Below are 27,794 nucleotides of genomic sequence, written 5' to 3'. Positions count from 1 at the left end.
TTCTAAATCGTTTTGCAGTTTGTTTTGATCTTCTGATGACTTTATTAGTCGATAAACGACAGCGTCATCTGCAAACAACCGAAACGGCTGCTCAGATTGTCTCCCAAATCGTTTATATAGATAAGGGACAGCAAAGGGCCTATAACACTACCTTGGGGAACGCCAGAAATCACTTCTGTTTTACTCGATGACTTTCCGTCAGTTACTACGAACTGCAACCTCTCTGACAGGAAATTGCAAATCCAGTCACACAACTGAGATGATATTCCATAAGCATTCCATTTCACTACGAGCCGCTTGTGTGGTACAGTGTCAAAAGCCTTCGGGAAATCCAGGAATACGGAATCGATCTGAAATCCCTTGTCAATAGCACTCAGCACTTCATGTGAATACATAGCTAGTTGTGTTTCGCAGGAACGATGTTTTCTAAACCCATGTTGACTGTGTGTCAATAGACCGTTTCCTTCGAGGTAATTCATAATGTTCGAACACAATATATGTTCCAAAATCCTGCTGCATATCGACGTTAACGATATGGGCCTGTAATTTAGTGGATTACTCCTATTACCTTTCTTGAATGTTGGTGTGACCTGTGCTACTTTCCAGTCTTTGGGTACGGATCTTTCGTCGAGCGAACGGTTGTATATGATTGTTAAGTATGGAGCTAATGCATCAGCGTACTCCGAAAGGAACCTAATTGTTATACAGTCTGGACCAGAAGACCTCCTTTTATTAAGTGATATGAGTTGCTTTACTACTCCAAGGATATTTACTTCTACGTTACTCATGTTGGCAACTATTCTCGATTCGAATTCTGGAATATTTACTTCGTCTTCTTTTGTGAAGGCATTTCGGAATGCTGTGTTTAGTAACTCTGCTTAGGCAGCACTGTCTTCGATAGTATTTTCATTGCTATCGCGCAGAGAAGGCATTGATTGTTTCTTGCCGCTAACATACTTCCCACACAACCAGAATCTTTTTGGATTTACTGCCAGGTTTCGAGACAAAGGTTCGTTGTGGAAACAGTTATAGGCGTCTCGCATTGAAGTCCGCGCTAAATTTCGAGCTTCTGTAAAAGATCGCCAATTTGGAGATTTTCCATCTGTTTGAATTTGGCATGTTTGTTTCGTTGTTTCTGCAACAGTGTTCTAACACGTATTGTGTACCAAGGAGGATCAGTTCCGTTGTTTATTAATTTATTTGGTATATCTCTCAATTGCTTCCGATACTATTTCTTTGAATTTAAGCCACATCTGGTCTACACTTATATTATTAATTTGGAATGAGTGGAGATTGTCTCTCAGGAAGGTGTGAGATGAATTTTTAGCTGCCTTTTTGAATAGGTATATTTTTCGCTTATTTTTCGAGGATTTGGGGATTATAATATTCAATCTCGCTACGACAACCCTGTGTTCACTAATCCCTGAATCGGTTTTGGTGCTCGTTATTAACTCAGGATTATTTGTTGCTAAGACGTCATGCGTGTTTTCACAACCGTTTACTATTCGTGTGGGTTCATGAACTAACTGCTCGAAATAATTTTCAGAGAATGCTTTTAGCACAATTTCGGATGATATTTTATGCGTACCTCCAGAATTAAACATGTATCGTACCTCCAGAATTAAACATGTATTTTCGCAAACGTATCGAGGGTAAATTAAAGTCACCTCCAACTATTATCGTAGGAGTCGGGTACGTGTTAGAAATCAAACTCAAGTTTTCTTTGAATCTTTCAGCAACTTTATCACAGTCTAATATATACAGTCCCGACACTCACTGCTGTGAAAGTTGTTACAACTTGACAGTTCAAGTGACACTAGCGCCCCTAGCGGCCAGAATGCTCGCCTTCCTCAGACGGTAGATGCGACCTAAAAATAATGTTTGTTTTTAATTCGTTTTGTACGTAATCTACAAAATAGTTAGTATATTTTTGCGTCACAAGTGTTAGGAGAACAGCGAGAGACATAAATGATCGTGAAATAAAAGTAAACAGAGCACTAACTATTGAATGAAGTGACATAAGCTGCTACATATTCTTGAAGAAATGCTTAAGACCTAGCGTACAATCGCACTTATTCCACTGTAAGTAAGAGAATACACACTGTTTATCCCATATATGAAGTATATAGATGCTCTTCCTTGAGTAGAAATGAAGCGACACATCACTTTTCATTACACTCTGCTTTGCAGGAAGCCTGCTTCCAAAAATACAATTTCCACCTTATTCTTTGTGCTATCAGGTTATCTCAATAAAAAGCATGACTGTTTTAAAACTTTATTATATCATATTGATACATTTAACGAATATAAAATTAAATGAATGAGTCAGTCCTAACACTTTAGCAACCCAAATGAGCCAGCTTCATCACTTTTTTATATCTTCTCTTGCTCCTACAGACTGTCTTGATTCCTGAATTTAATAATGTAAAAGACCCTCACTTTCACAAACAATCTTATTAACAGCAGCTTAGTTTCAGCACAGCACCCAGGTGGAAAATTGGGGATGTCCATCAACATGTTCACAAAGAAAGCACCACAATTACTTATGTGAGCATATTCAACAAAAGTAGAAGTCATCTTAGTCTCACAATGAGTTAAAAATTCATTGACATCTTGTGTACAAATAAATAGGCTTCCAAAGTTGCCTTCATAATTTTTAAAATGACAATAAACTTTGTCATTTGCGTCTAAGTCTTGGCTGTCATCTACAAGTACTGTCCTACATTTATAACAGTCATGAATTGTAAGCAGTTTCTTTAATACATAACCAAACACGTATCTCATGCTGTTTGCCTCTCTGAGGTCTGTTTTGACTTCCACATTTGGTAGTCTGATCACTAAACTCATGTCACTGATGTCCAACAGTGGTGAACCAAGTAAGTTGGGCGCAGCTTTCATATCTACTATTGTCTGACCCCAGTTTATCCCCTCACAATTGGAGGTAGCAACACTGTGTGTGTTCATTAATTTCCTTAAAGCACAATTATTAAATGCAGCACAAAACTGTCATGGTGATGGATTGCTACAACAACCACCTTTATGCCTTATCACTGAGAAAACGTTTTCCAGTAGATCTTGATTCATTTTGCATGTTAATATATATAACTTGGTTCCATCCAAGACATCATCTACAAAGATGTTCAAAGCGCTTATGTTAACCAGAAGTCCTTTAACACACTTAATCCTAGATGAAAAATCTTTCGCATCAACATCTACAAATTTCCATGACTGTATCCATGGCTTCAGTGTCATTAATATTTCCAAATGTCTTGAGGCACTTGTAATGCAATCCCGTAAGGGTACAGGCCCTTTGACACTTTATGCACTAAATATGTCAAAAACATCGTTTACTTTTTGGCATAAATCTGCATTAGCAGTAGCAGATGAGGATATGGTGCCACAAGTAACAAGTGTCTCAATGCCTGCTGCTACTGTATGACTCAACACACGAACTGCAGTGCTTACCTTCATTTTTGAAAATGCTGGCAGTTGGACAGCTCTTTTAGTGAGCTTGGGGGCCAACTTGTACTTCCTTTCACAATCACTTGAGTACAACTGACAAATGTCCTTCCATGAAGCAGTGCCAATCCATCCTTCATCTGTTGTGTGGATAATGTTATACCTGAATAAATTATTACGTATGCTTTTTATCAAGTGTGGGGTGTCATAAAAAAAAGTAGATCTTACTCCCTTCGTGTACTAAGCATGGATTAAATGGTGTGATACCCAGTCTGTGCCTCCACTCCACAAAATTCGTGCCTTGGTCAGTCACACGCGTTTTTACAACCAAACCAATCTCTGTGAGTTTTTTGACAACTTCAAAAAATATGCGCGCGTCAGATGGGTGGTCTTACTGGTCCTTTGGAGAAATAATATACTAATAGCTGTTTAAAATTTGAGAAGATGTTAATCGTTATAACTAATGCAGTATTGGCAACCACAGATGTACATATGAAACCCATGTCTTCAAATGCAATAACACGATCTCTAGAGCTGTCATATATCAAATTTTCCATTAGTGACATCTCATCCATGGACAAATTAACAATTATATCAGTTTCTGGTAACTGCTGCACTTTCTGCCTTAAAAGATTAAATATGTTATTATTTATCCCACAGTTTAACTGTATATCTTCCACATACCTTTGTAAGGTACGTACTGATGGAAGGCTGAAACAATGTGATAAAAAAACTGTATGCCTGAATACTATAATACAACAAATTAAGTGCAAATAATTTAGTTTCATTTTTCCATCTCGCACCACGTTTTCCATTCAATGGTATACTGATTTGGCTTTTCAGTAAATCGAGAGCATCTTTTTTCAAGTACTTGGAACCAATACTTTTTAAAATTTGTTTGTCCTTTTGTACTTAAGTCCTGTGACGCTGTGGTTGCAGTTTATTCTTACGATGGGCACTTTCCTTGTCACGTAGTAATTTTGTACGAAAGTCTAATGATTTGCACGTTTCTACATTTCACTCGATTTTCCAACACGCGAATAATTTCACATAATGTAAGCATGTTAGTGATTTTATATACGTCTTTCGTGTAGGAACACTTGTGGTAGCTGTTTCTTCTGTGTCAGGAGACAGTTTTATTGTTTTTGCAGTAACAATTTCACGTTCGTATGGCAATTTTCTCTTCATCGTCACTAGTTGTGGCTTATTCGGCACGTCAAATAACGTAGGAACTGCATTCCATACCAAACTCTTCTTTTCCGCGCTCATGAACTGGTTTGACTCGAAATGTAACACACAAAACTTCACGTTATTGTGCAAATAAAGGACATCTTTTTGCAGCAGGTCCTGTCTTCTACTATTTATTAACCATTTCTTGCTCTTAAAAAAGAAAAACAAATTGAGTAATTCAATACAGTTTAGAAAAAAAATCGTAAACAAAGAGCGCTCTAATGTGATGTTTCATACCTCTGTGGGTCCTTAGGAAACCTGAAGAAAGACAAATGGTGTATCTTCTTCCTATTATTACTGCAACTGATTGCGCTACATACGTTACATTTCGTAAAAACCATGTTAAAAATGAATATAAACGATACTGTTTACATTTTACTGAATACCGTATTCAGCAGTGTAGCTTCTCCACCGCTTGGGGCGCTGTTGCCGCGGTGTATAACAAAAATCAGCGACAATGTCGTGACTGTGTATATTAGACTGTGAACTGTATCATCTGAGTTGGGAGGTCGGTAAAACGACCCAGTTATTATTTTATTCCGGTTGCTAACAATGACCTCTGCCCATACTAACTCACAGGAAGTATACACCTCAATTTCGCGACATGTTAAACTACTTCTGACAGCAACAAACACGCCACCGCCAACAGGGTCTTCGCAAAAATTTCGGCTGAGCTTATATCTGGCTTTAGCCAGCTTTCAGTACCTATAACGATTTGAGCATCAGTGCTTTCTATTAGCGCTAGGAACTCGGGTACTTTCCCAACACAGCTACAACAATTTATAACTGTTATACCAATGGTTCCTGTATCTACGTTCTTCCTGTGTTCAGCCCAGTCCAAGCCACACAGCCCCTGCTGCCCCGCCACACAGCCCCTGCTACCCGTGTAGCCGCCTCCTGCGTATAGTGGACACCTGACCTATTCAGCGGAACCGAAAACCCAACCACCCTTTGTCGCAAGTCGAGGAATCTGCAGCCTACACGGTCCCAGAACTGTCTGAGCCTCTGATTCAGACCTTCCACTCGGCTCTGTACCACAGGTCCACAATCTGTCCTGTCGACTATGCTGCTTTCATCTTGCAAGCAAGACTGGCAGTCTTTACCACTTCTGTTAGCCGCTCGAAACCAGAGAGAATCTCTTCAGATCCAAAGTGACACACATCATTGGTACCAACGTGAGCTACCACCTGCAGATGGTTGCACCCTGTGCTCTTCATGGCATCCGGGAGGACCCTTTCCCTATCTGGAATGACTCCACACAGTATGCACTCGGAGTGCACATTGGTTTTCTTACCATCCTTGTCAGCCAAGTCCCTAAGGGGCCCCATAACGCACCTAACATTGGAGCTCCCAACTACCAATAATCCCACCCTCTGCGATTGCCCATATCTTGCAGGCTGAGTGGTTTCCTCTGAAACAGGACAGGCGATAGCATCTGGCTTAGCGACAGTGTCAGACACAGACAGCACCTGGAACTTGTTTGTCAGACAAAGCGGGGAGGCCTTACATGCAGCTGCCTGGGAAGTCTTTCACCGACTGCTTCGCCCTGGGGCGACCTCCCACTTGACCACAGGTGAGGGGTCAGCCTCAGTGCAAGCAGTAACTGGGTTGGCCACCAGTGAGGAACGATCAGAGGACTCTGACGTGCTCGACGTCCGTTGGACCCACACGGCCAGCCCACAACAGTGGTGCCCACTGCAGCCTCAAGCTGGGTAACTGAAGCAATCACCGCCTGAAGCTGAGAGCGAAGTGTCACCAACTTGGCTCGCATCCACACACAACAATCGCAGTCCCTGTCCATACTAAAGACTGTGGGAAACTAGACTATGCAGATAAGGGGACAATCAGCACGTGCTGTGCAAATCCACTGTAGACCCTGACGAAAACGGATGAACTGTCTAGTAATACGCAGATATTCAAAAACCTAACTACTTAAGCACTCGGGTGAAACTAAATAATTTGACCCTGATTAGGAACTTTTAATATGTCACAAAATCGGTTTACTTTTTGACGCAAATGAAAGCGAGAACTGTGGCTATTAGATATTAAATTTACACGCAGAAACTAAACTATTAAAGCACACAGATGATATAATAAAATTCGCTCCTGGTTAGGAACTCGTAAATGTCACAAAAGCACTTACTTCCCTGATGCTGCGTCTGTCTCGGTTGGCTACTGCTGCCTGACTCGGGTGACGTTTGTCTGGTGATTTTTCTAATGTTTCGCCAGCACAAGTGGCTGGCATTGTCAAAGCTACACCCTCTATTGCTGGAGCTGAGCTCACGGCCGCAAACTATATGTACCTGGTGCACCAACATAAAAGGGCTTCTCCACGGTCATTTCTGGTGCAATTCTCCTCTTGCTGATTCTCCCCTTGCTACCTGAAACGATTGTTCGCTACAGCAGGAGAAGCCAAGCTCTGTTTACCTTGAGGCTTTCTTCTTTCTTGTTCAAGCTGTTCTCATGAACTAGCAGGAGCAATAGCTCTTCTCTACATCCAGAACTTTTGTGTCAGCGTATTTTACTGTGTGGTCAGTCTCACACAGTGTGTGCTCTGCCATGGACAATTTCTCAACCTGCCCCAACCTGCAATGTCACTTTTGTTCTGTGATCCTGGAGTTTATTAATCACCAAGCCATTCCCAAACAAACTTTTCTACATGTGCATGGTATGCAGTACATTCCTGACATTGAAAATGGGTCCCTTTTCTCCTTTGATGATCTGAGACACTTCTTAAACTCCTTTGTCGATTTGTAAATAGTTTTTATGTCATGTTTGTGCAATATACAGCTGATTCTGTCCATAAATCTGGGAATGTATTGCAGAAAGACTCAACCTGACATTTCTTTTTCTTATGTGTCACTTCACTGAGTGTTTTACTCTGTTATACATCTGATATAACTTTTGAAATACCCATTGCTCCTCAGAACACTTTCCGTATGTTGCACTTCCCCATCAGAGGTGCTGTGGCTCACATACTCATCTTGCTCATGTTACGAGCATATCAGTTGTGCCCCTTTTCTGGCTCAGGTGGTGATTTGACAGTTTGTGCAAGTATCGGTCCATGTGTGTCGATTTTCAGTACATGCTGTGTCCAAGGTTTTCACCATCACTTGTGACCAGCACGTCTAATAATGGTAGTTTTTTGTCCTATTCTACTTCCATAGTAAATTTCATGTTGGCATGGAGGTTGTTCAAGTGTCTTAGGAAGTCACCGAGCTGTTTCTCACCGTGGCTCCGCACAAAAAAGGTATCATTAACATATCTGTACCACACCTTAGGTTACAAGGTGTCAAGTCGAGTGCCTAGGCTTCGATATTTTCCATGAAGAAGTTGGTCACCACTGAACTAAGAGGAGTACCCATGGCGATGCCTTCCAGCTGTTTGTAGAAGTTGGCATTCCATGTGAAATAGCTCGTGGTGAGACATGCATGAAAGAATTTGGTGACGTCTTGTGGGCAAACTGAACTGATGTCCTCCAGATAGTCTCTGAGTGGCCCTTTTGTAAAGAAAGAAACACCATCAAAGCTGACCAAGGTGTCATTTTGTGCAAGTTTTAGTTTCTTCAGCTTCTCAAAGCAATATCCTGGGTCCTTTATGTATGTGTCAGTCTCCCTATGCACGCCTGAAGCAGAGAGGCCAAGTGTTTTGCCAGTTTATAACTCGGTGAGCCAGGAGATACTTGACAAGAATGGATGAGGAATTTTCAGACATTTACTATCAACTAAGTAGCAGAATGCATCGAGTTGACTGGGACAAGATCGACAGCATCACTCACATGAGCATGCAGAACACATCCGAGTGCTGCACTGAGTGACAGAGGAAAAAGTTTGTAAGCTGCCAGAAGCAGACTGACAAGTCGATTCCCAACAGGGGATGCAGGAGAAGCTAGCCACAGCCCACAAACAGTTGTACACGTCTTTGGCTATAGTCAGTTTCCTTCAGGCTGCTGCCTCAGGTTATAGCGGTGACGGACAATTTGGCACATTGCATGGGACACCTTACGTGTTGCTTCTTTCGTCCTTGGGCTCTACTGCCAAAGCACCTCCTAGTGCACCTGATGCGGTGGATTCACACTCACAGCAGGGTGAATGGTGGGTGGTAACATATTCGTGTTGTTCAAGATGGAGGGCCGAAGTGGAGGCTGGACATCTTGCCTTGCCTCTTCACCCTGTGGGTGAACAGGTGGCTGGGGAAACTCATCTGAGATGTGGAAATGGCTTTGCCTACGACAATCGAGTGTGCATGTTGCAATTGTCTGCAAGTTGTGGCTGACAATGGCACCAACAATGATTGTCACATTGGTTCTGAGGCCATCCTCAGTTCACACAAGCAGCTGGCAGATGTGGTGAAGGCTGGTGGCTTGCTTGCACAGCAGAACTCACAGTTTGCAGCATTGTTCTCAGAGATGACTGGTGTTCTTTGGTTTGGAGCCGAATGGAGACCTCAACCAAAAACTTCGTCTACTTTTCAAGTCTTGGCAGCAGGCTTCTGGGGCTGCGTTATCAGGTGGAGATTTGTAGCACTCTGCTTGATAGGTCAGGGGTGCATTACGCAAAGGAAGCAGCTACTCAGGTAGTAGAGTATTTGTGGGCTGCAGAGGGTTTTTTAGGCTAGTTTGAGGTACTCTGATGAACACTCGCCAGTTGATATGCAGATAGTGAAGTCAGACAAAGTTGCCAAATTTACTGACCTGTAGGAAAGTCCTTGCACTCAAATTATTCTTGGGATCGAGAGCTGGCTGACACTCAAAGTAGTAAGCTCCGAGACATTTAGTGAAACATGGAACACATCTCAGAAAGACAGATTAGTAGCCATTTGGGGTGTAGTGTTTGTTGCAGTTGATAAAAATATTGTCTCTATTGAGGTCGCAGTTGTCAACACCTCTGCTATAGGGTGAGCAGCAATCTATCCATTTCATAATATTTTCATTATCATTTTTTATAGCTGTGTATGAATTAACGGACTGACAATGACACACCATTGGACTGGCTAACTCCAAGATGTTAAAGAAATGATTAACACAGAGCAACTGTACATTTTGATACCTAAACAAGAAATGCCTGCGGCACTGTATCCCACACCCAATTATTATAGATATGTGTAACATTGAAAATCAAAATTTGGTATTACATAACCATTAAATGTGGTTCAAACATAGTCATTGGATGCTTTTATACATACTTTGCCTCAGCAGTAGTTGTGGCAGAACATCTGCGGGGAAACTTGGAGAATATTTTGTGTAAATTTCCTGGTCATGTTATAGTTTTAGGTGGAGCTATAGACAGGGAGGCTGAAGTGGTTAGGACAGGAAGAGAATTGAGTGAAATTGTACTAACTGTAAGAGCTCTATCCAAAAATTATTTTGACCAGTTAATCAGAGAAACGATTCATGAAGATAACATCTGAGACCTGCTGGTGACAAATGGATCAGAACTTTTCATCTCAGAGTATAACATGGAATTGGTGACAGTAAGGTCATTACATTTCCACATAATACAGCTGTAAATAGGAATATGGAGAAAGGTAGGAAGGTGTTTCTGTTTAGCAAGAGTGACAAGAGACCAATTTCGAATTACTGGACAGGTCAACACAAAAATTTTGACTTCCCCACTGGCAATGTTGAGCATCAGTGCTTGAAGTTCAACAGCATCATACAATAGGTTTTAGATATGTATGTGCCGAGGAAAGTGTGAGCAATGTAAATGACTCAGTGTAGTCCACAACCATGTTAGAAATCAAAAACTAAACAAAGTAAAAATCAGTGTAATAAAGGCTGTGTGTGAAAAGTTCAGCTAATTTGAAACTAAAATTCGACCTACAGTCTTGGCAGAAAATCATAAGAAATTTTGGTGTTATGTTAAATCAGTAAACAGACAGAAGCCATCTGCACAGACACTGTGACCATACTGGCAATGAAACAGAGGATGACACAGAAAAGGCTGAAATACTAAACACCTTTTACCAAAACTGCTTCACACAGGAAGGTCACACTGTTGTTCCTACTTTAAATTTTTGCACTAACAACAATATGATGGATATTGAAATAAGTGACCAAGGGATAGAAAAGCGACTAAAATCGCTCAACAGAGGGAATGCCACTGGACCTGACAGGATACCGATTCAATTCTACGCAGAGTATGTGAAAGAACTGAGCCCTCTTCTAGCAGGTGTGCACAGTAGGTCTCTAGAGGAGAGAACTATTCCTAAAGATTGGAAAAAAGCGCAGGTCATTCCCCTTTTTGAGAACAGTCATCAAACATATGCACAAAACTATAGATCTACTTCCCTGACATCAGTCTATTCCAGAATTTTGCACCATGTTTTATGCTCACATTTTATGACATGCCTGGACACCAAAAATGGACTTTGTAGAGGAATCAAGGTGAGTGCAAATAAACAACAATCTTGTGAAACCCAGCTTGTTCTTTTCGTCCACGAGACACAGAAAGCAGGCTCCCAGATAGGTGCTGTATTCTCTGACTTCCAGAAAGCATTCGATACAGTTCCACACTGTTGCCTAATCAACAAAATACGAGTATATGCAGTATCAGACAAACTGTGTGACCGGATTGAAGATTTTGTAGCAAACAACACAGAGCATGTCGTTCTAAAAGGAGAGAATGTTCACATGTAAAAGTAACTTCACACCTGCTCTAAGGGAATACTTTTCACAATATATATAAATGATGAGGTAGACAGTGGTGAAAATCAAGGCGGCTTTTCACAGATGATACTGTTGTATATAGACAAGTCGTAATACTAGAAAATTGTAGCAAAATGCAGGAAGACTCGCAGAGAACCAGCACTTGGTGCAGGAAGTGTCAGTTGACCCTCAACATAAACAAATGTAACTATTACGAATAAATAGACAGAAAGATCCTCTAATATATGATTACACAATTTCAGAACAATCACTGGAAGCAGTCACTTCTATAAAACATGGGTACGGAGAGATGTGAAGTGGAACAATCACATAGAATTAATCACAGGCAAGGCAGATACCAGACAGATTCATTTGAAGAATCCTTAGGAAATATTGTCCATTTACAAAGAAAGTATCTAACAAAACTGTCATTCAACCAATACTTAAATATTGCTGATTAGTCTAGGGTCTGCACCAGATTGGATTGACAGAGGAAATAGAGAAGATCCAAATAAAAACAAGGCGTTTCATTGCAGGTACATTTAGTAAGCAGAAAAGTGTTCCAGATATGATAAACCAACTCTAATGAGGGGCATTGCAAGAGAGGCATTCTGCATCACTGTGTGGTTTACTATTAAAGTTCCGAGAGCATATGTTCCTAAAGGAGTCAACAAATCCTACATATACTTCGTGAGAAGGCCTTCAAGACGAAACTGGAGAAATTTGAGCCCAGATGGAGGCTTTCCAGCAACCATTCTTCTCACAAATAATTTGGGAGAGAAGTGACAGTGGCACACAAATTACCCTCGGTCACACACCAGAAGGTGGCTCCTGAAGTAAACATGTAGATACAGACTACACACAACCATATCACTGCCATGCTAAGGTTTGAAACCAACAGCTGAGTCATGTGCCAGAATGCATACAGCTGAGGTCCTATCAAATAGCTGAAACCAAGAATTGATTTTACCAATTGAATGGCTTATTCAATTAGTACTACTCATGTAGTAGTACAGTTAACCTAATTTCTCCATTATTACTAGGCTAATGCAGCGGTTATCATTTTTACATTTGGCCAGTTGAAGGGCAACAAACTGTTCTAAAATTTTAATGACAGTTATTTTTTTGCAAATGGCATAATTACAGTTCTTCAGTGAACTGCTTTATGTATTTCACCTTGAGTAATTTATTTCACCACTTCCACAAGAATAGAAGATGAAATATCACTTTGGCAGAAAGCATTTAATTTTTTGACAGCTCCTCAATGTGTGATATGTCTTATTCTGTCTTTTTATATGAAATTACATCTATCACTATCCATATGTCATGTTATTATGCAAAATAAGCATTTATGTTTTATGACTATTGCTTAGGTAATCTAGAACAGATACCAAAACAATAATCAAATAAGAAGCATAACATATTAAAAAACATAAATTTTAGAGAAAACTCTTGTTGTGAGTTAGACCTTAAACTCCTGTTGTCTCAAGCTCTTAAGAGTTTTAAATCCAAGGACTAATTTATTTTATGGCATGGCCTTCATGATTCAATTTGCAGTGCAAGTCGTTAGACATAAACATTCCCAAATAGAGAACCGTTAGCATCTGCTTGGTAACAATATCACTTCTTAGCTTCCATATGTAAATGTGCTGACCTTGGCCTGGAATCTCATTGACTGGAGTATAATTCACACAGTGATGGGTCCTGCTTCAAACTGAACCCCGATGACCACAGAAGATGTGTCTGGAGACTCCCCGGACAGCAGTGGGATACACACCTGACTGGCAACCGCTATTCAGTCTGAAAACAAGGAATGATGGTCTGGGGTGTCATTTCATTTCATAGCAGAATCCCTTTGGTTGTATGCTTCGAGATGACTGGGTGTTTGTGTTGTCCTCATCATTTCATCATCATTCATGAAAGTGGTGAGGTTGAACTGAGCAAAGGTTGGGAATTTGTACAGGCAGTTGAGCGCCCCACAAACCAATCATCATCATCATCACCTTTGGTTGTCATCTGCAGCAACATTACAGTGGTATTGCAATGATATTCTATGCCCCATTTTGTTGTCGTTCATGGCAAGCCATGCTGGGCTTACATTTCAGCAAGATAATCCCTACGCACACACGGTGAGAGTTTCTACTGCTTGCCTTCATGTTTGCCAAACCCTAACTTGGCCAGCCAAGTTACCAGATCTCCCCCTAAATGAGAACATTTGTAGCATTATCAGTAGCACCCCCCAACAAGTTTGGGATGCCAAGCCAAATAACTGTTTGCATAAGGGCCAGAGGTGGACCAATGTGTTATTGACTTGCTCAATTTGTGGAGCTGTTTCTCTTGAATAAATCACCCAGTTGTATCTGAAACTGTAACCATTTTTTTTGTCTGTCTATGTACAGTCTTAGACATAAAAACTGACCGCCGGCCGGCCGCCACAGAGACTAAGTCCGAGTCGTTCAGTTCAGGTGGCCAATAAAACTGACCGCCCCTGACAAGTCCGGCCATCTGCACAATCTGGCAACACTGTAAGATGCGGAAGTGTTAGGAGGAAGTGTTCTCTACTTCCGAGACGTTCTAGGGGTTGTGTCAGCCCGTCGTCTCGTGGCAATCATCGTGCATTCTAAACTTATAGTCCCGTGTTCGCGTCCAACAGTTTTTTTTTTACCACATTTCGGTCTAAAGTTATGAGTCTGATTGAACATCTAAGATAATTCGCTTCACATTCTACCCACCAGCACTAACAAGTATTTCAGAAACAATTCCGCAGGAAAACTCGAGGCTGTGTCGCGATCATAACAGCTTACGCTCGAGCGCTTCCTCGCGCTGCCACGGCTACCGGCCACTGACCAGACGCCACCCGCCGTCTGAAATCCGGCGTCGTACATGTGAACGCGGCGCCACGCTGTTAGTGTATGTATCAACTGTCATTTTCGAATTGGAAGTTCTAGTTATCATCTTGCAGTTAAGCATTGCATTTTGCATACTTGAAAATCATGAACTGCAGTTAAGCATTGTAAAATTGAGCCGCAACAGGAAAAAGGTGTAACATCTGCAACACACCGTTTACTTTTGGTATAACAGAGGGGTGAACGCAGAGGAAACAGCTAGAAAGATTTGAACTGTGTTTGGAGCGAATGCTTTTGGGAAAAATACGCCAGAAAAAGATATTCTTGTTTCAACAAAGATCGTTCTGGCATGAATGATTTTCCACATTAAGGAAGTCTCGACTGCTGATATATGTGATAGTTTACCATTTTACCATCATGCAACATTTGCATTCAACAGGCAAAGTTCAGAAGTCTTGTGTAAGAGTACTGCATGCTCTAATTCGAAACAACAAAAATCAACGGAGTGACTATTATTGAACGTCATCAGGTCGCTCATTGAGCATTCCTATGCACTGTTACTGGTGACGTGTTATGATGCCTTTATCGTTAACTTCCTAAGAAGAAATGAAAGGCTGATCCCCACCAAAAAACGTAAACTCGAGCAAAGAGTAGTGTGAACATAATATTTTACAACTGATAGCTCCAAAAGTTAGTTTTGGGCTACGAATTCTGCCCCAAGGGTTGTGTGCAACACAACTGGAATTTGTTGCTAACAACTGAGACACCTTTCGGTGGCAGTGTAAGAAAATCGAGCAACAAAACTACATCACCTATGCTACTGCATGATAACGCACAATGTTGATTTCAGAAACAAAACTATCCGGGAGATTGATAGGAAAGTCGTCTCTCAGGCACTTGTATTGATAGAGAAGTCCTCTCTCAAGCACTTGTCCCTCTCGTCATATATTCGTAAAATTTTACCTTCCCGCTCTTGATCGATCAACCGTCAAGGCAATTCATTTCTAGACGAAAACACTCTTAAAACTACACTGGTTTAACGACATCGTAAGAACCAGTGGGTTTCTACGGACGTGGAATTGTCAGATTGTTTTAGATATCATGAAAGAAAATTCTGCTGCTGATTAATTCATCTCTGATGACTACTGTTGCGCTTAGTAAACTAATGGAAAATGCAATTAAAATATTCACTGCAATAATATAAATTAAATTAAGCTTACTACGGAAACATCGTCGTCGAGCCGATGCGCAAAACTATAGACCTGTATCTCTGACGTCGATCTGTTGTAGAATTTTAGAACATGTTTTTTGCTCGAGTATCATGTCGTTTTTGGAAACCCAGAATCTACTCTGTAGGAATCAACATGGATTCCGGAAACAGCGATCGTGTGAGACCCAACTCGCTTTATTTGTTCATGAGACCCAGAAAATATTAGATACAGGCTCCCAGGTAGATGCTAGTTTTCTTGACTTCCGGAAGGCGTTCGATACAGTTCCGCACTGTCGCCTGATAAACAAAGTAAGAGCCTACGGAATATCAGACCAGCTGTGTGGCTGGATTGAAGAGTTTTTAGCAAACAGAACACAGCATGTTGTTATCAATGGAGAGACGTCTACAGACGTTAAAGTAACCTCTGGCGTGCCACAGGGGAGTGTTATGGGACCATTGCTTTTCACAATATATATAAATGACCTAGTAGATAGTGTCGGAAGTTCCATGCGGCTTTTCGCGGATGATGCTGTAGTATACAGAGAAGTTGCAGCATTAGAAAATTGTAGCGAAATGCAGGAAGATCTGCAGCGGATAGGCACTTGGTGCAGGGAGTGACAACTGACCCTTAACATAGACAAATGTAATGTATTGCGAATACATAGAAAGAAGGATCCTTTATTGCATGATTATATGATAGCGGAACAAACAATGGTAGCAGTCACTTCTGTAAAATATCTGGGAGTATGCGTGCGGAACGATTTGAAGTGGAATGATCATATAAAATTAATTGTTGGTAAGGCGGGTACCAGGTTGAGATTCATTGGGAGAGTGCTTAGAAAATGTAGTCCATCAACAAAGGAGGTGGCTTACAAAACACTCGTTCGACCTATACTTGAGTATTGCTCATCAGTGTGGGATCCGTACCAGATCGGTTTGACGGAGGAGATAGAGAAGATCCAAAGAAGAGCGGCGCGTTTCGTCACAGGGTTATTTGGTAACCGTGATAGTGTTACGGAGATGTTTAACAAACTCAAGTGGCAGACTCTGCAAGAGAGGCGCTCTGCATCGCGGTGTAGCTTGCTCGCCAGGTTTCGAGAGGGTGCGTTTCTGGATGAGGTATCGAATATATTGCTTCCCCCTACTTATACGTCCCGAGGAGATCACGAATGTAAAATTAGAGAGATTAGAGCGCGCACGGAGGCTTTCAGACAGTCGTTCTTCCCGCGAACCATACGCGACTGGAACAGGAAAGGGAGGTAATGACAGTGGCACGTAAAGTGCCCTCCGCCACACACCGTTGGTGGCTTGCGGAGCATAAATGTAGATGTAGATGTAGAACATCACGAAGGCAGTTTATCTTAATAAAGCATTAAGTGTCTGTAAGACGATTGAGCCTCTTTTAACACGAATTAGTGGGATGTTACCGACTTTTGACTTCGAAAAGATCTATATTTACTTCATTTCCTGTATCATTCACAAGTATTATGAAAATGTGGCATCTCATAGATAAAATTATGTATTCACAACAACAAAAAATACGTCGGCAGAAAAAAAAGTGGCAATGTGAATTTGGAATTACCGTAAGGTTTTCGCTCTGACACTAAGGGTTACTGAAAGTTAGAAGACGAATTTTGCTAGAGCGTTGTCTTACGATTCCCTTATTGAGTTTGTATCTGCCTGCTTGTAGCTCACGTTCCTTTGTGAGAGGGTTCCTATTTTCTTGGGATTCAAATAGAGTTGACATTTCATCACTGGTTAATATTCTGGTGACTAATGACATGACACCCGTTGCAATTGGTCCATGGCACCTGTAAGTAGAGGCTCACGTTGGTTACTATAAGAACACGCAGGCTGTGGTATGCGCTCACTGCAGTCAGAGCCAAGGTGATTTCTTTCTGTTTATGGCGAAGCGTCTGCTGCAGTGTCCACGCTCAGCCAACATAAGCAAATCGCGGTGGCATTGGGCACTGCTAATCGCTGCACTTGTCGCGAGCCTCGACAACAAGAGCGCACTGTTTCTGCTAACGATACTATGGAGTTAATACATCTTACTTAACGTAATATGCAGGGCGTGTGTTGGGTAAAAATTCCCATCGCATTAAAATACTTTACAGTCATATTTGATGCAATATTTATTGTTGGATGTCTAATGTTAATAGTATTGATTCAGATTGTGCGTGAAAACACACACACACACACACACACACACACACACACACACACACACACACACAGCCGGCCGGTGTGGCCGTGCGGTTAAAGGCGCTTCAGTCTGGAACCGCGTGACCGCTACGGTCGCAGGTTCGAATCCTGCCTCGGGCATGGATGTGTGTGATGTCCTTAGGTTAGTTAGGTTTAATTAGTTCTAAGTGCTAGGCGACTGATGACCTCAGAAGTTGAGTTGCATAGAGCTCAGAGCCATTTGAACCATTTTTGAACACACACACACACACACACACACACACACACACACACGCACACACACGCTCACACACACAAATGGTCATTGATTCCAGCGTGGGTGACAAGTACTGTGTATTGAACAACACATGCACAAGATAGTAGGGACCGATGACCGTAGCAGTGCGGTTCCTTTAATCCCCCAAACCAACCAACCAACCACAAGTCAGTTCCTCAGTTGGCGTCGAGTGGATGATATTTTTCAATTACCTTGCATTGCGAAATTGTAAGGAGGAGACTGAAAGTAAATGCACTTGTATGCTAAAGAGCTGCGACAAAGCAAAGCTTGACCGATTATCAGAAAATTGTCCACATGGGTTTCGTGGACGAGTGTACTTTTAGTAACCAACCCACCCACGATCATTACGTAAGATTTCTCGAAGGCGTAGGGGCATTGATTTCATTGAGTCGTCGACAGTGTAGCGTGATGGTTTACTTCCCACCATACGTTTTCTATATTCGTCCAAAGGTCGCTTGCATTTGTAGGTCCACATGGCAATGACCTTGTTACCTCTGCCCACATATTTTCTATCTGGTTGATGTTCGATGATCCTGGAACAAACGGCAACAGCTTTATCATCTGTTGGCCCTGAAACCAATCTCGCACTGCTCTGCTGTGACGGATGGGGCTCTGCTCCTGTAAATAAATTGTTATCCCATTAGTTCATATATTTCTATTTAAATAACGTGTTTGTAGTAAGCACATTGGATTATTATTTTCCACAGTGTTTAAGAATTCAGGCCCTGTCATAGATAAGTGATCTAGATTCAAGAGTCCGATTAAGAATGTGGTTCACCCAGTCTATCATATGCTGAGAGCCATAGTTGGATATCCACATTAAGACTGACTGGCTGAATCCGATTAGAACAATCTGGTGTCGAAATGAAATTACGGAAATCGGATAATTTGAACGTCTGTATTGCAACAATGCTGCGCACATAAATTCCTATGATGGAGTAACAGGTAGCAACTGTCTAAGAATAAATGAAAAATATGTATACTAGCAGCAATGTACCGTAATTATAACCCATATTTATGTGATGGAAATACTGAATTGAACAATACACATCTATTTCAGTGGTGGAAAGATACATAATATCGGATTTACTGATGACATAATGACAATAATAACAATAATAATAATAATAATAATAATAATAATCCCGTGTGCTGGATAGGGGAAACCCTCACCCATTTGGGTGGTACCGAGGAAATCAAATACTTGGCGTGAACCAAATATTAACACAATCCTGAACGGCTGCTCAACCCGTTGAACCCAAAATCCAGACACGTCTGAGTGAAAATCAGCGGTACTCTGGTCACCATCTGTTAGCTCCATGAGCTCGGCTGAAAATATTTGCTTCCAAAGGCTTCAACATCCTCTGGTCCTGTCCAGTCCTGGAATCACCTAGGCCAAACCAATGAAACATGAACTGTGCAAGGAAATTCAATTCTACCCCAGGTGGTACACAACCCACCTGGGGAGTCTCAGGTTAGCACAGCAGAAAATATCGAAGACCTCTGGTAAATTTCCCTACAAGCAGAAAACATGCATTTGAAAACTATACATCGATACATTCATCCAAATACGAAAACTAAATTACCTCACAAAAGAAATCGACTGACAAAAAATCTCAACCTTGCTCTTCAAGAACCACGACTAACTGACAATGAAACCATACATTACTGAAACCATTGCATCTTCAAGAGCAAACTACAACAAAAGGTAGCGAAACGCGTACCAATCTTAGGCATGGCATTTCTCGAACACATATCTATCATCAACTCTGTCAAAGGAATCACACACGTCAACAATCGACTTATGACTATGCTCATTCAGAGCCCCAGTAAAAAATATACACTTAGCAATGCACATGTCCCCATCAACATCAAAAATAAGAAAAACACCGAAAATGTCGAAAAATTCTAGAGCACACTCGAAAATACTATGAGCAAAATTTACCAAGATGACGTGAAAATACTAATGGGAGACTTCGACTCTCTATTTGCGACAGAAAAAACCTGTAGAAAAATCATTGGTAAAATTCAACACACCGAAATGCTTAGACCAACGGCACACGTCTGACTGATATTTGGCAACAACTCAACCACAAAAGGATTTCTTCCTACTTTAGCAAGAAACCAGTTCCCAGGTAACATGCTTGACTACCAGGTGCAAGCTGCTTTCGTTCGCCTTTCGAGACTCGCTGAAAGCCAGATTTTTAATTCTTTTGTAGCAGAGCTACAAGCAGGCAGATACAAACTCAATAAGGGAATCGTAAGACAACGCTCTAGCAAAATTCGTCTTCTAACTTTCAGTAACCCTTAGTGTCAGAGCGAAAACCTTACGGTACTTCCAAATTCTCAATGCCACTTTTGTTTTCTTCCAACATATTTTTTGTTGTTGTGAATACATAATTTTATCTATGAGATGCCACATTTTCATAATACTTGTGAATGATACAGGAAATAAAGTAAATACGGATCTTTTCGAAGTCAAAAGTCGGTAATATCCTACTAATTCGTGTTAGAAGAGGCTCAATCGTCTTACAGACACTTAATGCTTTATTAAGGTAAACTGCCTTCGTGATGTTTCCGTAGTAAGCTTAATTTGATTTATATTAGTGCAGTGAATATTTTAATTGCATTTTCCATTAGTTTACTAAGCGCAACAGTAATCATCAAAGATGAATTAATCAGCAGCAGAATTTTCTTTCACGATATCTAAAACAATCTGACAATGCTAAAGTTGTTTTCAAATTCCACGTCCGTAGAAACCCACTGGTTCTTACGATGTCGTTAAACCAGTGTAGTTTTAAGAGTGTTTTCGTCTAGAAATGAATTGCCTGTTGAATGCAAATGTCGCATGATGGTAAAATGGTAATCTACCACATATATCAGTAGTCGAGACTTCCTTATGTGGAAAATCATTCATGCCAGAACGATCTTTGTTGAAACAAGAATACCTTTTTCTGGCGTATTTTTCCCAAAAGCATTCGCTCCAAACACAGTTCAAATCTTCCTAGCTGTTTCCTCTGCGTTCACCCCTCTGTTATACCAAAAGTAAACGTTGTGTTGCAGATGTTACACCCTTTTCCTCTTGCGGCTCAATTTTACAATGCTTAACTGTAGTTCATGATTTTCAAGTATGCAAAATGCAATGCTTAACTGCAAGATGATAACTAGAACTTCAAATTCGAAAATGACAGTTGATACACTAACAGCGTGGCGCCGCGTTCACATTTGCGGCGCCGGATTTCAGGCGGCGGGTGGCGTCTGGCCGGTGGCCGGTGGCCGGTGGCCGGTAGCCGTGGCAGCGCGAGGAAGCGCTCGAGCGTAAGCTGTTATGATCGCGACACAGTCTCGAGTTTTCCTGCGCAATTGTTTCTGAAATACTTGTTAGTGCTGGTGGGTAGAATGTGAAGCGAATTATCTTAGATGTTCGATCAGACTCATAATTTTAGACCGAAATGTGGTAAAAAAAAAAAAAAAAAAAAAAAAAAAAAAAAAAAAAAAAAAAAAAATACTGTTGGACGCGAACACGCGTCTATAAGTTTAGAATGCACGACGATTACCACGAGACGACGGGCTGACACAACCCCTAGAACGTCTCGGAAGTAGACAACACTTCCTCCTAACACTTCCGCATCTTACAGTGTTGCCAGATTGTGCAGATGGCCGGACTTAAGAGTTGTCAGGGGCGGTCATTTTTATTGGCCTCCTTAAGTGAACGACTCGGACTTCTCTGACTCGCATTCGGGACTACGACGGTTGAACCCCGCGTCCGGCCATCCTGATTTAGGTTTTCCGTGATTTCCCTAAATCGTTCCAGGCAAATGCCGGGGTGGTTCCTTTGAAAGGGCACGGCCGACTGCCTTCCCTAGTCCGGTGAGACCGATGACCTAGCTGTCTGGTCTCCTTCCCCAAACAACCAAACCCAACCCAACTTAGTCTCTGTGGCGGCCGGCCGGCGGTCAGTTTTTATGTGTAAGACTGTACAGCAAATCTACCGATTTGCATCCCATTCGGATAATTCCTTTGTGGCGCTTTTTTTTTTTTTTTTTTACCCTCCTTAGAGTGTATTTCCTTTCTTCTCTTTCTAGGAAAGAACACAAATTAGAAAAGGAAGACTGCAATGATGAAGCAGCAGAGGAGATTTTTTTCTGACTATCAATTTAAACCTTACCGTTACTTTGCCGGCCGTGGTGGCCGGGTGGCTGTAGGCGCTCCAGTCCGGAACCGCGCCACTGCTACATCGCAGGTTCGAATCCTGCCTTGGGCATGGATGTGTGTGATGCCCTTATTTTAGTTAGGCTTAAGTAGTTCTTATTTATTTATTCATGTTGATGCACATATAACAATCATATTTGCAGATGACACCACGATTTTACTAAAAGGAGACAACAATGAACAGTTACAGCAAACAGTAAACGTGGTCATGAAACAACTTAGCAGCTGGGCACAGAGTAATCAGCTCATAATAAACAGTAAAAAAAAAAACCATTGCTCTTAAGTTCCACAATGTTCCTAACAAGGACATGTTTATCCCATCAATGATGAACCAGTTGGTAATAATACTGAAACCAATTCTTAGGACTTTGGTTGCAGAGCATCATCAGATGGAATAAGCATACTGATTATCTCAATGCATAACTGAGCAAAGCATGTAACTGTCTTTGCTCATTAAAATCATGCTGTAGTGAGAAAACAGTAATGAATGCATATCATGCGTGCTTTCATTCTCAGCTTAGATATGGGGTCACCTTCTGAGGAAACAGTTAATAGCACTTATAAACTACAAAAAAGGACCATTAGAATCTTGTCTGGGTGCAAGCCTAGAGACTCTTGTAAACCTCTGTTTAAGAAATCTAGTATTCCTCCATTACCATGTGTATACATTACGGAAACTCTTTTGTTCTTTAAATTGAATGTAATAGGTAATGACTGCAGACTGCAAACTGTTATATATATTATCACTTTACCAGACAAAACAGAAACTTACATATAACTCAAAGCAGCACAGCTCTGTGCCAAAAAGGTACTTTGTACATAGGAGTTAAGCTTTATGAAAAACTTTCTGAAAACATAAAATCTACTACTGAGGTCAATATCTTTGGAAAATCTCTAAGTCATATTTACAGCCTCATTGCTTTTACTCCATTGATTAATATTTAAATTTATGATGTGTGTTGTATAAATACATATGTATAAAGTGTATTATTGTAGCCTTAAATACGTATGCCTAGAAATGACTTTCAGCTGTACATTTATAACTTGACTTGTCCACTGTCATGCATAAAATGCTTTGTAGACAACAGGACCAATAAAAATACAATACAATACAGTCATAAAACATTGTGTTTGACAGAATGCAGATATGTAAAATTCTGCTAAAGCTTTTCAGTGTGGTTTTTGGGAAGCCAATTTTATTGAAATACCATTACTGTACTATCTCATGTTTGGTTCTTTATTATGGAATAATGCCATATGTGCCAGATGATGAAATCGTGCACTTTAAGTTCAGCGAACAGTTGAGACCAGCTAAATGTGTTGAATAAAACACTTACTTTCAAATAAATTGACTGCCTCTGTGGAAAGAGCAATTAAAGCAAAACTCATTTAGCAAACTAGCAAAAAAACTTCATTGTACTGCAAAGTGATTAATGCTAGATTGCCAATAACATGAAAATAAAATAAAATCAGAAAACTGAAACTAATAGCATATTTTAGTCTTCCGTAGTTATGTAAGTGTATTTTAGTTCATTTCATAGCTCCTGCCACAGAAATATGTTTTGTTCTCATTTGACATGAGAGCTATAAATGAGGAGAGAACAGCAAAATCACAAAATGTAAATGCGAGTCATGAGGAGACTACATCCCACTACAAATCTGAGTGCTCTGCACATGCACGAATCTAGTAGGTTGGGTGCGCCAGAAAAATTTTCCTGGGTAGGATCTGGCTGCTTGCAGCTACTGCTTATACATCTAACAGCCACACTCCAAGCAGTGATAAGTGGGAGAGGGTGCTGTTCATACACAACTTCAGCTCTGCACATTCACTTGAACCCTGGTAGCAACTGTTCAAACGAACCTACTTTAAACAATTGTGATGTTTTGTTAGAGTATCAGTTCTTACCAGTCAAAATTACAAAAATTAAAATAAAAACTAAAACAATGAAAAATTCCCAGAATTCTAAATGATTCCCGGGCTTTCCCATTTTTCTCCTGGATGAAAAAATTCTCAGATTTTTTCTGGGTTTTCTGGGGCACGTAAACTACGTAATTTACCTACTTTATTCTAAGAGAGCAAAATGGAATTATTTCGACACATTATATGAGATTTAATTGCTTTCATAACTTTACATAAACAGAATTTTATGGATATGTTTTATCGTTTGTGTGATATACACTTCTTGGTTTGCACTGATGCCTTGGGCTGCATGCAGCCTGCAGGTTAGACACACCTGCCGTACAGCATACCAGAGGACACCCCAAGTGTCACAGCCCCATGGCGGTAGTTTTGCGATACTAAAAAGAATATTTCAGTACAATAGTGGCTAGGCATTTATACACTCATGGGCACTTGCTTGGGCTTTGCGATGCCTTGTGGCATGTATACCAAACACTTCCACAGCTGCTGATGTGGAAAGGCTTCTGCCTTCTTCCACTTAAGTGCTGTTGTGTCAACTATTTTCACACCATGACTGGCCGGCTTGCTTCGCAACTCGTGACAGTTGAGTTGTGTTTTGTAAGGCATAACATCTGCACTCACCCATGGCTGGCTCAACTGTAATCTACTTCTTACTCTGTGCATTTTGATTTAATATAGCTGGGGCAGTGCATTGCCCTCCCTCTTAACAAGAACCAGTCTCTCAGGTCACCTTAACTAACTAGATTATCCGTACACTAGAATGACAGATCTTGGTGGCTGGCCCAACTAGCTCCAGTCTGCTCTTTCAGGGTTATTTTTACCGGTAAGTTCCCTTAAACACTACTTATCCTAGATTCCTTAGTTTTCTGCTCAATTCAGTTTCCTGCTACAGCTCTTCCTCTGTTGCATCCTAGGCTCTGGAAATCTAGTCCACTGGAATTTTAACAATGGCCGAGTCTAGAGTTTGCCTTGTGTTCCACTTTCTGTACACGGAAACAAGAACTACGCTTAGCAGAGTAAGTGTTGTTGCAGTAGTTTGTATAACAATAGACTATATTGGTTCCCTCCATTACTGACTCCTCCTGTACTGACTCAGATGCTGCTTCAGTTTCTCCATGGAGATTCGCTCCTCTTACTCATTAATGAGTTTGTCTGTGGACTGCATTAGCTCAGGACTGATTTAACATGGATTCACGGCTAGTAGAACTTCCATGGATTCCTCTGATCAGTACAATCCAGGTTGTGAAATGATTGGATAAATGGATAAATTTTGGAAACTAGGTTCCATTATTTCACACTGTTACGGGACATCCTTTTCTAACATTACCATTTTTCTTTGTAGAAATAACCGATACCGTTTATACTATCGATTCTTGTGTAGGTGAACGTTGTCTCAGCTGTTTAACTAAAGGAATTTCATGAGATTATGTATATGTTGTCATATATTTCAGACTAAAAAAATATGAAAAGAAATTAATTTGTTATGCTCTGTACGTATGGTTAAAATTATTCTTCTTTGAAAAATATTTGAAATTACAAAATATCTGGCATATTTAAATTTCATATCATTAATTGCACAATCTAACACTAATTATTAAATTTATTTCTGGATTCATTTATAAAATAATGTTATAACTTGATGATGATTCTTCTTTTGACAAGAAAGTATGTAAACTCTTTTGCTTTGTAAACTCTTTGGCATTTGTGAGTACTGCAGAATGTAAGTAGTAGTGGGCATGACACTGGTGGAATCAGAGAAGTCTTTGATTGGGTCACTAATAATGTAATTTGTGGTGTGATAGAAGTGGAAATTGTAAAGACAGTATTATGTTGAAAAATGTGACAGAATAAAATTCAAGAATAATGAGGCAAATCTTCATCAGTTATTGAGTCATCAGGAACCCACAATGTTATAAATCAAAATTTCAGCTGCAAGAATGTATCCTTAAACACAAGAACTGGAGCCAACAATGAGATAATGTTTTTCTTTTGTATATCTTACACCTCTCAAAGCTTTTGAAACTAATGAAGTCACTAAGAAAAATTCAATGGTGATGTGTGGGAGGGTAAGATTTCATCACAATGTCCCATTTATTAATAATCCGCTCCCATCTTACTCTAAGCTTTTTGGTGTCGTGAGTTTCCCCTACTTGAAACAACTGGTTGCTACTACTACAGCATTGAAGGTAGAGTACAGCCAATGTGCCTCAGCCTGCTGGAAGTACAGCTAAGGGCTAATCACACCACCTTGCATTCCGTCTGACCCATCAGTAACTTCACTGCACAGGAATTCTGGCTCCCTCGCTACTCTGGACAAACTGAATCATGCCCCAGTAACGCTTCTGTAACTCCATCTCTTTCATGTCCACATGTTTACTCCCAACTTTTGCAACCAATAACAACCACTGTACCGTAACTCTGACAAATGTCTGCAGCATCCCCCACTTAACAGGAGATACATGGACTACGTAACAAAGGTACTGTGCCTGCTTCACTGTTACTGGAAAGTAAAACTAACTGTATACCTTTGCCCCATTTGTTCTTGCTTCTACTGTGGTTAAGTTAAAATAAAAGGTAAATTTTCCATGATTAGATTCCAACACCAACCCTAGCTCTGGCAGTAGATCTTTTTGCACTTTCTGTAGCCCCTTCAGCTACTGCACTGGAGACATATAAGCTACTTTGCTCCTAGCTAGTCTTGCAGAGCTTTCCATAACTCTGCCACCTCTCTTCATGCTTCCCACATGCTGTCCTCAAAGAACTGTAACTACACTCCTGGAAATGGAAAAAAGAACACATTGACACCGGTGTGTCAGACCCACCATACTTGCTCCGGACACTGAGAGAGGGCTGTACAAGCAATGATCACGCGCACGGCACAGCGGACACACCAGGAACCGCGGTGTTGGCCGTCGAATGGCGCTAGCTGCGCAGCATTTGTGCACCGCCGCCGTCAGTGTCAGCCAGTTTGCCGTGGCATACGGAGCTCCATCGCAGTCTTTAACACTGGTAGCATGCCGCGACAGTGTGGACGTGAACCGTATGTGCAGTTGACGGACTTTGAGCGAGGGCGTATAGTGGGCATGCGGGAGGCCGGGTGGACGTACCGCCGAATTGCTCAACACGTGGGGCGTGAGGTCTCCACAGTACATCGATGTTGTCGCCAGTGGTCGGCGGAAGGTGCACGTGCCCGTCGACCTGGGACCGGACCGCAGCGACGCACGGATGCACGCCAAGACCGTAGGATCCTACGCAGTGCCGTAGGGGACCGCACCGCCACTTCCCAGCAAATTAGGGACACTGTTGCTCCTGGGGTATCGGCGAGGACCATTCGCAACCGTCTCCATGAAGCTGGGCTACGGTCCCGCACACCGTTAGGCCGTCTTCCGCTCACGCCCCAACATCGTGCAGCCCGCCTCCAGTGGTGTCGCGACAGGCGTGAATGGAGGGACGAATGGAGACGTGTTCTCTTCAGCGATGAGTGTCGCTTCTGCCTTGGTGCCAATGATGGTCGTATGCGTGTTTGGCGCCGTGCAGGTGAGCGCCACAATCAGGACTGCATACGACCGAGACACACAGGGCCAACACCCGGCATCATGGTGTGGGAAGCGATCTCCTACACTGGCCGTACACCACTGGTGATCGTCGAGGGGACACTGAATAGTGCACGGTACATCCAAACCGTCATCGAACCCATCGTTCTACCATTCCTTGTCCGGCAAGGGAACTTGCTGTTCCAACAGGACAATGCACGCCCGCATGTATCCCGTGCCACCCAACGTGCTCTA

Source organism: Schistocerca serialis, chromosome 8, assembly GCF_023864345.2.
Source record: "Schistocerca serialis cubense isolate TAMUIC-IGC-003099 chromosome 8, iqSchSeri2.2, whole genome shotgun sequence".
Taxonomy (NCBI): Eukaryota; Metazoa; Arthropoda; class Insecta; order Orthoptera; family Acrididae; genus Schistocerca; species Schistocerca serialis.
This window is presented reverse-complemented; position numbering follows the sequence as displayed.